Below are 10,045 nucleotides of genomic sequence, written 5' to 3'. Positions count from 1 at the left end.
CAGAGGTCATATTGCACACCCCCGCCCAAACTACAGGCAAATTATATAAATCACCAGACTTACCCTTTTAGGCAGAACACAGAGTTAAGAAGGAGATGTGTCAGTAGAGTTCAGTAGAACTTAGCAGAGCTACCATGTCAGGCAGAGCCGGAGCAGAACATTCCACGTCTCCCACATTGGGAGACCGGGGGTTTGAATCCCATCGGGAGCTCGTCAAGGGAAAACCGGATGTCCCGTCCAAATGTGTCCCCCAAATGGTATTCCAACAAGTCTTTCTCCTTTTGGTGTGTCTCGTCCAAATGTGTCCCGAGTCCTAATGGGATTCCAAGTCTTTCCCCACCCCCGCTGTCTCTCCCAATGTGTGCTCCAAGTGTCTCCTACTAGTGTCCCCTCCTCCTGCTGTCTCCTAGTCCTGGTGTCTGCTGGTCGTGTCTTCTCCTGGTTGTGTAGGCACATCTAGTACCAAGGCACGTCTCTCTGTCAGTACACCTGAGAGAGAGAGAGAGACAGAGAGAATTAGGTTCCCAACTTCCCGTACCAAAGATTTTAAGTAAATTGCCAAAAGCACTAAAGGAGAGTTTAGTGAGGAGAAGGTGTGGAGTAAGACAGAGAATCTGTGTGGAAAACAATCTGTCAATAAGCTAAACAAATCAAACTAAAGTATTTCTTTGACCAAAGTTTCTACGGTGGGTTTTTGCAAGCGTGACTAGAGCTGAAATGTGTGCCTACAAAGGCATTGAGCAGGCTTAGGCAACAGCAGGCCATATTGTTTTCCATATAGGCTGCTTGGTGACAACTCGGCTTGTGATTGGCTGAGCCCCCCCCCCCCCCCCCCCCCCGTATTCGTAAAGGCCTATTCAGGGGGCACGGTGGCACAGTTGGTAGTGCTGTTGCCTCACAGCTAGAAGGTCCTGGGTTCGATTCCCGCTCGGGGTGCTGTGGGTGCTGGCGGCGTGTTTCCTCCTCCGCGTCATCAGTGCCCATACCCGAAGGCGGGGTTGGCGAAAGGGCCTTTCTGTGTGGAGTTTGCATGTTCTCCCCGTGTCCCCTAGGGTAGATACCCTCACAAAAACATGCAGTAATCCTGGTCTCTAAACTACCTCCCCCTGGCCAGCCGGGGCGCCTGATGGAGGGGAAAGGAACTGGTTGGAATAACGTGTTCCTTCCACGCGCTACGTCCAACCAGGGAAACTCCCCCCCGTCAGGTGTAAAGGAGCAACTTGGACACTCAAGCATGAAGGAAGCATGAGTTTAAGTCCGTTGCTCTCCCCAGGTTGGTGGAGGGTGTGTAGAGCCCAGGATCACATTAGATAATTGACACAGGGGTGAAAAATGGGTTACAAAATCATGGGATAAAAATTATATAAAAAAAAAAAAAAAAAAGGCCTATTCATGCTCCAGTGATAAGGTGAAAAAGTGACTCACCCCAAAACACATCTCTCTGTTTTTACTAAATCCCCGTGATAAGCTTATCACCTAAAACTGGAGTCCTTAACCCATTCTGACCTGAGATCAGATTCATACAAGGTTTCCGCCGGACACACACTGGTCTGATTAACCCATTCTGACCTGAGATCAGATTCTAAAAATGTCAGTCGTTCTTCGATTTTTTTCAAAAATAGCAGACCTACAAGCTCGTATCGCGCCACTCGGTGGCGCGATATGAGCTTGTAGATCTGCTATTTTTCAATAGCTAAAGCATAACATGATGCTGACACCAAAATGGGTGCCCGGTCAGAATGGGTTAACACCTCCGACAGTAAAGGTGCAGATCCCTATCATCTTAACACCTCCGACAGTAAAGGTGCAGATCCCTATCATCTTAACACCTCCGACAGTAAAGGTGCAGATCCCCATCATCTTAACACCTCCGACAGTAAAGGTGCAGATCCCTATCATCTTAACACCTCCAACAGTAAAGGTGCAGATCCCTATCATCTTAACACCTCCAACAGTAAAGGTGCAGATCCCTATCATCTTAACACCTCCAACAGTAAAGGTGCAGATCCCTATCATCTTAACACCTCCAACAGTAAAGGTGCAGATCCCCATCATCTTAACACCTCCGACAGTAAAGGTGCAGATCCCTATCATCTTAACACCTCCGACAGTAAAGGTGCAGATCCCTATCATCTTAACACCTCCGACAGTAAAGGTGCAGATCCCTATCATCTTAACACCTCCAACAGTAAAGGTGCAGATCCCTATCATCTTAACACCTCCAACAGTAAAGGTGCAGATCCCTATCATCTTAACACCTCCGACAGTAAAGGTGCAGATCCCTATCATCTTAACACCTCCAACAGTAAAGGTGCAGATCCCTATCATCTTAACACCTCCGACAGTAAAGGTGCAGATCCCTATCATCTTAACACCTCCAACAGTAAAGGTGCAGATCCCTATCATCTTAACACCTCCAACAGTAAAGGTGCAGATCCCTATCATCTTAACACCTCCGACAGTAAAGGTGCAGATCCCTATCATCTTAACACCTCTGACAGTAAAGGTGCAGATCCCCATCATCTTAACACCTCCAACAGTAAAGGTGCAGATCCCTATCATCTTAACACCTCCAACAGTAAAGGTGCAGATCCCTATCATCTTAACACCTCCAACAGTAAAGGTGCAGATCCCTATCATCTTAACACCTCCAACAGTAAAGGTTCAGATCCCTATCATCTTAACACCTCCAACAGTAAAGGTTCAGATCCCTATCATCTTAACACCTCCAACAGTAAAGGTTCAGATCCCTATCATCTTAACACCTCCGATAGTAAAGGTGCAGATCCCTATCATCTTAACACCTCCAACAGTAAAGGTGTAGATCCCTTTCATCTTAACACCTCCGACAGTAAAGGTGTAGATCCCTTTCATCTTAACACCTCCGACAGTAAAGGTGCAGATCCCCATCATCTTAACACCTCCGACAGTAAAGGTGCAGATCCCTATCATCTTAACACCTCCAACAGTAAAGGTGCAGATCCCTATCATCTTAACACCTCTGACAGTAAAGGTGCAGATCCCTATCATCTTAACACCTCCGACAGTAAAGGTGCAGATCCCCATCATCTTAACACCTCCAACAGTAAAGGTGCAGATCCCCATCATCTTAACACCTCCGACAGTAAAGGTGCAGATCCCTATCATCTTAACACCTCCAACAGTAAAGGTGCAGATCCCTATCATCTTAACACCTCTGACAGTAAAGGTGCAGATCCCTATCATCTTAACACCTCTGACAGTAAAGGTGCAGATCCCCATCATCTTAACACCTCTGACAGTAAAGGTTCAGATCCCTATCATCTTAACACCTCCAACAGTAAAGGTTCAGATCCCTATCATCTTAACACCTCTGACAGTAAAGGTGCAGATCCCTATCATCTTAACACCTCCAACAGTAAAGGTGCAGATCCCTATCATCTTAACACCTCCAACAGTAAAGGTGCAGATCCCTATCATCTTAACACCTCCAACAGTAAAGGTGCAGATCCCTATCATCTTAACACCTCTGACAGTAAAGGTGCAGATCCCTATCATCTTAACACCTCCAACAGTAAAGGTGCAGATCCCCATCATCTTAACACCTCCAACAGTAAAGGTGCAGATCCCTATCATCTTAACACCTCTGACAGTAAAGGTTCAGATCCCTATCATCTTAACACCTCCAACAGTAAAGGTTCAGATCCCTATCATCTTAACACCTCTGACAGTAAAGGTGCAGATCCCTATCATCTTAACACCTCCAACAGTAAAGGTGCAGATCCCCATCATCTTAACACCTCTGACAGTAAAGGTTCAGATCCCTATCATCTTAACACCTCCAACAGTAAAGGTTCAGATCCCTATCATCTTAACACCTCTGACAGTAAAGGTGCAGATCCCTATCATCTTAACACCTCCAACAGTAAAGGTGCAGATCCCTATCATCTTAACACCTCCAACAGTAAAGGTGCAGATCCCTATCATCTTAACACCTCCAACAGTAAAGGTGCAGATCCCTATCATCTTAACACCTCCAACAGTAAAGGTGCAGATCCCTATCATCTTAACACCTCCAACAGTAAAGGTGCAGATCCCCATCATCTTAACACCTCCAACAGTAAAGGTGCAGATCCCTATCATCTTAACACCTCCAACAGTAAAGGTGCAGATCCCTATCATCTTAACACCTCCGACAGTAAAGGTGCAGATCCCCATCATCTTAACACCTCCAACAGTAAAGGTGCAGATCCCTATCATCTTAACACCTCTGACAGTAAAGGTGCAGATCCCTATCATCTTAACACCTCCGACAGTAAAGGTGCAGATCCCCATCATCTTAACACCTCCAACAGTAAAGGTGCAGATCCCTATCATCTTAACACCTCTGACAGTAAAGGTGCAGATCCCCATCATCTTAACACCTCCAACAGTAAAGGTGCAGATCCCTATCATCTTAACACCTCCAACAGTAAAGGTGCAGATCCCTATCATCTTAACACCTCCAACAGTAAAGGTGCAGATCCCTATCATCTTAACACCTCTGACAGTAAAGGTGCAGATCCCTATCATCTTAACACCTCCGACAGTAAAGGTGCAGATCCCCATCATCTTAACACCTCTGACAGTAAAGGTGCAGATCCCTATCATCTTAACACCTCCAACAGTAAAGGTGCAGATCCCCATCATCTTAACACCTCCAACAGTAAAGGTGCAGATCCCTATCATCTTAACACCTCTGACAGTAAAGGTGCAGATCCCCATCATCTTAACACCTCTGACAGTAAAGGTGCAGATCCCCATCATCTTAACACCTCCGACAGTAAAGGTGCAGATCCCCATCATCTTAACACCTCCAACAGTAAAGGTGCAGATCCCTATCATCTTAACACCTCCAACAGTAAAGGTGCAGATCCCTATCATCTTAACACCTCCAACAGTAAAGGTTCAGATCCCTATCATCTTAACACCTCTGACAGTAAAGGTGCAGATCCCTATCATCTTAACACCTCCAACAGTAAAGGTGCAGATCCCTATCATCTTAACACCTCTGACAGTAAAGGTGCAGATCCCCATCATCTTAACACCTCCAACAGTAAAGGTGCAGATCCCTATCATCTTAACACCTCTGACAGTAAAGGTGCAGATCCCTATCATCTTAACACCTCTGACAGTAAAGGTGCAGATCCCCATCATCTTAACACCTCCGACAGTAAAGGTGCAGATCCCTATCATCTTAACACCTCCAACAGTAAAGGTGCAGATCCCCATCATCTTAACACCTCTGACAGTAAAGGTGCAGATCCCCATCATCTTAACACCTCCAACAGTAAAGGTGCAGATCCCCATCATCTTAACACCTCCGACAGTAAAGGTGCAGATCCCTATCATCTTAACACCTCCGACAGTAAAGGTGCAGATCCCTATCATCTTAACACCTCCGACAGTAAAGGTGCAGATCCCTATCATCTTAACACCTCCAACAGTAAAGGTGCAGATCCCCATCATCTTAACACCTCCAACAGTAAAGGTGCAGATCCCCATCATCTTAACACCTCCGACAGTAAAGGTGCAGATCCCTATCATCTTAACACCTCCGACAGTAAAGGTGCAGATCCCTATCATCTTAACACCTCCGACAGTAAAGGTGCAGATCCCTATCATCTTAACACCTCCAACAGTAAAGGTGCAGATCCCTATCATCTTAACACCTCTGACAGTAAAGGTGCAGATCCCTATCATCTTAACACCTCCAACAGTAAAGGTGCAGATCCCTATCATCTTAACACCTCTGACAGTAAAGGTGCAGATCCCTATCATCTTAACACCTCCGACAGTAAAGGTGCAGATCCCTATCATCTTAACACCTCTGACAGTAAAGGTTCAGATCCCTATCATCTTAACACCTCCAACAGTAAAGGTGCAGATCCCTATCATCTTAACACCTCCGACAGTAAAGGTTCAGATCCCTATCATCTTAACACCTCCGACAGTAAAGGTGCAGATCCCTATCATCTTAACACCTCCGACAGTAAAGGTGCAGATCCCTATCATCTTAACACCTCCAACAGTAAAGGTGCAGATCCCTATCATCTTAACACCTCCGACAGTAAAGGTGCAGATCCCTATCATCTTAACACCTCCGACAGTAAAGGTGCAGATCCCTATCATCTTAACACCTCCGACAGTAAAGGTGCAGATCCCTATCATCTTAACACCTCCAACAGTAAAGGTGCAGATCCCTATCATCTTAACACCTCCGACAGTAAAGGTGTTAAGATACCTTCGTCAGGCAGCCTGCCTCTGTAGACATTTTTTAAAGCACAGCTCAAGACCCACTTCTACAACATTGCTTTTAATTGATCTTTAATTTTTTTGTTATTCATGTCCTCACTGTATTGCATTACTGCTCTTGTTTTTTTAATGTGTATGCCTTGCTTTTCTTTTCTCCATTGTTCTGTAAAGCACTTTGAGCTGCATTTCCTGTCATGAAAGGTGCTATACAAATAAAGTTTTATTATTATTATTATTATTATTAAAGGTGCAGCTCCCTGTCATCCTTTAAAACCAGGACATAGACTGAAACTGTAGGAGCAGACATGGCTGGCCACCACCAAGCTCCAGGCATGCATGACACCATGGGGTTAAAAACAAAAAAGGTTAATCGTCAATCAAATCAAATCAAATCAAATCCCCGCTCGGCCGTTACGGGAGGGCTTAGTTCGTAGTTTAACAGTCCTCCGCACCGCCACCTCCCCTTTAAAGTTACCCCATGTAAGACCTTCCCTTTAAGAGCGTGTTGAACATAATATACACTGACATTAAATCATACACAGACAGCTGCTGCTGCTGCTGCCGGCAAACAACCTCAGCCTGACAAACTGTTGTATTGAATTCCACAGTGTGGGAGTCATGAGAATGAATACTGAGTTAATACTTATAGAGTAGTCAGAATACTTAAGAGTAGTGCTGCTCACTGTGCTCAGGGTGGGATTAGTAGGATTAGCAGATGAAAAGCTGCTAATATTATTATTCCTGCCCCAAAATCTATAAATCTAATTAACCGAATGCATGCCAAGAACGCGGGACCCTCCCTTAGACATACAGTAATGACGTCTGTGTGAAAAAGAAACACATAATGTGCAACATCAAACATATACAGTAAGCAAACTTCAATTATTTATGGGACAAAATGTACATCAGAAAGGCACAAGAAAACCAATAATGTATATTTTCTTTAGTTTTCTTCAGTTTTTCTATGGTTGATGTATTTCCCAATGTGTACCAAGAAATGTAATGATGATCATCTTTACATTAATTTTTTTCTGTGATTGACTTAATCAAGGACTAACATTCAACACCTGTATACACACATGAGATGAGATTAATTTACGTCAAAGTAGGGTCCAGGGTTTCTTAATAATGATACTGTCAGGATGTAATAGACATTTCTAGAATCTGATCTCAGGTCAGAATGGGTTAAATGGGTTCCAAATGGACCCTTAAAATGTCTGTAAGAGGTATATATGGGGGTCCTTCAAATTCAAATGTTTGAGAACCACTGAAAAAAAAGAAAAAAAAAAGAACGCTGGACCTGGTTCTTCTCTCCACGACCCACCTGGTGCCACAACGAGGGAACCCGTCTCTTTCTTTCATTTCTTTTTACGCTAAATAGTCCTTTTTCTCCTCAAAATGAGACCATCTTTAATACCTTATAACGTATAACTTTATATTTGATCATCACGCTAAGAAAGCGAAACCCATCCGGCGACGATGCATAGCCTGGAATGAGAATGTGGCTCAAAAATGGACGGCTATCACTTCCGGGGCGGAGCGGAAGTGATAGCCGTCTTGTAAGCTTACAGCGCAGATCTCTCTGGCACCGGCGCCACCTTCTGGCCTAGAGGGGAAGCACACACCGTGTTAAGGCAGCCTGCCGGGTTCCACGCACCGCACAAGGTGCCCTTTTTTTTAATCACTTGAGCACCTCCTGCCTCCATCACTCTTACATTCTATCATTCCATCCACGGCTATCCCAACAGCCCGACCACCGGGAGGAAGCAAACTCTGTGCCAAAGCAGAGGAACGCTTCGTGCACTCGGTGAGCAACTGGAAAAGGAGACATCCTGTGACGTCTCTATTAGATCACTCTATGGCCTAACCCTCCATCACTCTACGGCCTAAGCCTCCATCACTCTATGGCCTAAGCCTCCATCACTCTATGGCCTAAGCCTCCATCACTCTATGGCCTAACCCTCCATCATTCTTACCTGCTATCCTTCCATCCATATATCCATGTGTTCAGGTGTGTGGTCTATCCCTCTGTACACCGTGGACTCCCTGCTAACCTGGTCAGCAGCACCGCACACCTCCTATAGACTGAGAAATACACAGTAATATGAACACACACCTCCTATAGACTGATAAATACACAGTAATATGAACACACACCTCCCATAGACTGATAAATACACAACCATATGAACACACACCTCCTATAGACTGATAAATACACAGCCATATGAACACACACCTCCCATAGACTGATAAATACACAGTAATATGAACACACATCTCCCATAGACTGAGAAATACACAGTAATATGAACACACCAGTGTTGTTTTTGGCAGCAGATTTCTATTTTAGTTTTAGTCATATAGTCTCTTGAATAGTTTTCACTTAGTTTTAGTCACATTTTAGTCACCTGGAATGTTCTAGTGTTTAGTCTAGTTTTAGTCGACTAAATGTCATACGATTTTAGTCGACTAAATCTACAGTTGATTTAGTCGACTAAAATGTGTTTTGACAGGCCTTGATGTCGTTGTAATGACATATTTTACACTTTGGTTGCATGCTGAGAATAGCAGATATACAATCTCACAACGCGTCGCGCTGTGAGATTGTATATCTGCTATTCTCAGCATGCAACCCAGCATAAAACTGGATCTCTTGTCCACTAGTCCCTTACTAACATTTTAGTCTAGTTTTTATTTGTTGACGAAATTGTCAGTATATTTAGTCTTATAGTTTTAGTCACAAATGTAAGAAATCATCAATGAGTTCAATATACTGTAAATCAAGTGTCTAGTACCTCTAGTCTAGAACAAAAGCCAAATCAAATATGATGTAAATCTTAAGTATAAATAATGTTTATACATTTAATTTGTGTACTAATCTCCTTCAGTAGCCATTCAGTTGTGGAAAAGAGTATAGGAAATGTATTGATTGATTGAATACTTTATCAACAGGCGTTTGGGCCAATCAGCCTCTATAGGGCCTATAGGCTTGTTTCCATTGTGGTCCTCTGCATAATATCGGAGTCGGTCAGATATGACCCAGCAAATAATCGGAGATGGGATATCGGTCATAATTTCATAATCGTGCGCCCGTTTTCACCTTCATGACAGTGAAGCTCGTTTGAAGTGAACTGTGAATTAGTTTTAGCATCGTTTCACACACAGTGAGGCCTGTCGTGCAGCTCTGCTACCAGCCGATACACAGTGAGGCCTGTCGTGCAGCTCTGCTACCAGCCGATACACAGTGAGGCCTGTCGTGCAGCTCTGCTACCAGCCGATACACAGTGAGGCCTGTCGTGCAGCTCTGCTACCAGCCGATACACCGTGGAAAACACAGTGAGGTTTGTAGTGTAGCGCTGCTATCATACTGTGGTACGGTACAGATACAGGTACATGGTACAATACAATACATCACATAAAAGCATTCATGATAAATGCTTTTATGTGATGTATTCCCATGCTTTTGTTCTTGCTTAAATGTAAGTCGCTCTGGATTAAGAGCGTCTGCTAAATGCCTAAATTGTAAATTGTAATGGTGGTACACAGTGGAGAACACAGTGAGGCCTGTGGTGCAGCTCTGCTATCATACTGTGGTATGGTACAGGTACATGGTGGTACACAGTGGAGAACACAGTGAGGCCTGTGGTGCAGCTCTGCTCAGTGAGGCCTGTGGTGCAGCTCTGCTACCATGTGCGTTGTGTATTATTATGCACCATTAGTGTTCTCTCCGCTACACGATCTTATCTTAGCGATCATGTCGGAACATACT

At 44.2% G+C, this 10,045-nt stretch overlaps 1 long non-coding RNA gene across 1 annotated transcript in view; it reads right to left on the bottom strand.

The window, feature by feature from the left end:
• Window positions 1–228: 228 nt before the first annotated feature.
• Window positions 229–10,045, bottom strand: part of LOC310854160 — a 13,518-nt gene continuing 3,701 nt past the window's right edge. Inside the window, exons 4-5 of the long non-coding RNA XR_014568872.1 lie at window positions 8,250–8,358; window positions 229–489 (exon numbers count right to left, since the gene is read on the bottom strand). This is a non-coding gene — a long non-coding RNA (uncharacterized lncRNA). The remainder of the gene's footprint in view (window positions 490–8,249; window positions 8,359–10,045) is intronic.

This window comes from Protomyctophum parallelum (assembly GCF_964188405.1).
Source record: "Protomyctophum parallelum genome assembly, chromosome: 23".
In the NCBI taxonomy this organism is placed as follows: domain Eukaryota; kingdom Metazoa; phylum Chordata; class Actinopteri; order Myctophiformes; family Myctophidae; genus Protomyctophum; species Protomyctophum parallelum.
Note: the sequence above shows the minus strand (reverse complement) of the source record. Positions and strands in the feature narration are given on the sequence as shown.